Genomic DNA, 2,386 nt, shown 5'->3' with positions numbered 1-2,386 from the left:
CACAGGAGCATTCCCAGGACAGCTCCTCAGTGCCACTCCACCACCAAGAGCTCATGATTTATTGTTGATGCGATTATGTCCTATTAACAGCACAGTGTCACTTGAAAACTGTCTTCTTGAGAAGATGAAGAGAACAAAACTGCTCTTCCAGGCTCCCTTCCCTTTGTTCTGCCATGAAGATTCTTTGCTTGGTATTTTTCCTGTTTTCCAGACACGCGATGCTCTGAAGCACCTGGTGCAGGTGACCTTGGGCCCAAGGAGGGACCCATGTCTCCTTCCTATCCCCATTTCCCCCATTCCCTGTCTCCCCCATTCCCAGTCTCCCCACAACCACAGACTCTCTCTATTCCCAGTCTCTCTCTATTCCCAATCTCTCCGCAGACCCAGTTTCCCCATTCCCAGTTTCCCCGTTCCCAGTTGTTCCCCATTCCCAGTTCCCCATTCCTAGTTTCCCATTCCCAGTTCCCCATTCCCAGTTCCCCGTTCCCAGTCGTTCCCCATTCCCAGTCGTTCCCCATTCCCAGTCTCTCTCCATTCCCAGTTCCCCATTCCCAGTCGTTCCCCGACCCCAGTCGTTCCCCATTCCCAGTCGTTCCCCATTCCCAGTTTCCCGTTCCCGGGCTCTCCCCGCCTCAGGACCCTCAGTCCCGGCCCGGCAGCGCCCCCTGGCGGCCCGCGGCTCACAGCCCCGCCCTGCTCCCCGCCTAGCCCCGCCCCCTCAACTCCGATTGGTGAGAGGGCCGCGGGGCGGGCAAAGGCCACGGCCCCGTGGTTATTGAGGGGCCGGTGGGGGCCGTGCCAAGATGGCGGCCGGGTGGGGGACGGGGACCGGAGTCGAGCGGCACCGGAGCGGCGCGGCTGGGGTCCCGCGCACCTCGCCCTCTCCTTCTCATCCCTGGAGGAGGCGGGCAGCTCCGGCATCCTCCGCCTTAACGGGATGCAGCTGCGCGACCACCCCAGTAGCGACAGCGCGGCAGCAGGTGAGGGGGCCCCGGCAGTGACGGGGCTGCGGGGCCGCTGTGGCGGCGCTGGGGACGGGCGGTGCGGGGCCGTGAGGGGAGGCAGCGGAGCCGCTGGGTGAGCCCCTGTGGCGGCAGGGAGGGCTGCGGGGTGACCCGAGCGGGGCCCCGCTGTGTGAGGGCAGAGGGGACAGCGGGGGGCTCGGCCTTTGGGGCGCTCTCCCTGCAGGCAGCGGGGGCGGCTCTGGAGTGTTGGGTGATTGGGCTGGTTATTAGTGGGCTCTGGAGTGTTGGGTGATTGGTCTGGTTATTAGTGGGCTCTGGAGTGTTGGGTGATTAGTCTGGTTATTAGTGGGCTCTGTCACCACACTGATAAGGGGCCTCCCCTTCTCCGTGTGTAGGGATGGGGACTGCAGGGTGCGCAGTGAGGGGAGCTCCTGAGCTCGGGGGAGTCAGAGCCCCGAGCTGAGGTGGGCTCGGAGCTGCAGGCTGTGGATCCCTTGCCGTGAAGCTGTCCCGGTGTGTCCTTCTCGGCTCAGCAGGAACGCGTTCCAAGTGCCGATGTGCGGGATGTGTGATGGTAAAAGTAAACCTTGCACAGCTGCACAAGCAGGGCAAAGTAAAGCCACCCCATGCACATCACTCTGCTAGTGGGAAAGCCCAAATGAGCAAATTTCTTGATAACACGCACGGAAAGAGCTCTTCACGTAACACCAAATGAAATTCTGGAAAAAGGAATCGTTCCTGAGTGCTAGTTATTTAAGTAACTTTTTTTCCCAAATATTTCCTAACAGATGGATGCTCATGGAGAAGGGAAGCTGCCAGGGATGAGAAGATCACTGTTGAAGCAGGGAAGACTGCAAACATGACATGCTCTTTCATGCTTGAAGCTGGATAAATCTCCCTGCCTCAGCAGGTGGAAAGTAAAACCCAGGCCTGGAGCAATTCTGGTGGCTCATCCCCAGGTGGTGCTCCCCACTCCTCAGAAGCTCATGGCACTTTTGGGCTTTGCTCTCTTTGTTTTGGTGATCTCAGTACCACATTTACACTGAAGTGTGGTCCAAGAGCCCTGGGGCAGCTCAGAATATCCTGCACAGGTCCAAGAGCCCTGGGGCAGCTCAGAATCCTGCTCCATGTTCATTGCTGGCATTTTTTGTCCGGATGGTTTGGTTTTTGGTTTGATGCCTTGTGCTCAAATGCCATTCTTACTCCTGCTCTTGCTGAGGACACTTAGTGGGTTGGGGCTGGGCCCTGCTTGGAGCAGAGAAGGATGGGATTGCAAGGAGCTTCCTTCCAAACTGGGAGAACAGCAGGACCCTGATGAGGCAGGCACTGAGACTGTGCCCAGTGCCTGGCAGTCTGCCTCTGTCACAGCTCCAGGGGCACAGTCTGCTCCTGCAGCCCCTCCCTGTCTGCTTGTCCCCTGC

At 59.1% G+C, this 2,386-nt stretch overlaps 1 long non-coding RNA gene across 1 annotated transcript; it reads left to right on the top strand.

Moving 5' to 3' along the window:
- Window positions 1-776: 776 nt before the first annotated feature.
- Window positions 777-1,854, top strand: LOC121346497. Its single transcript, XR_005954086.1, has 2 exons — window positions 777-980; window positions 1,754-1,854. It is a non-coding gene; the product is annotated as an uncharacterized LOC121346497 (long non-coding RNA).
- Window positions 1,855-2,386: the final 532 nt, after the last annotated feature.

This window comes from Onychostruthus taczanowskii, unplaced genomic scaffold (genome assembly GCF_017590055.1).
Source record: "Onychostruthus taczanowskii isolate IOZ18803 unplaced genomic scaffold, ASM1759005v1 scaffold81, whole genome shotgun sequence".
NCBI classification, from domain to species: Eukaryota; Metazoa; Chordata; class Aves; order Passeriformes; family Passeridae; genus Onychostruthus; species Onychostruthus taczanowskii.
The sequence above is the reverse complement of the archived record's forward strand: the minus strand, read 5'-3'. Positions and strand labels throughout refer to the sequence as shown.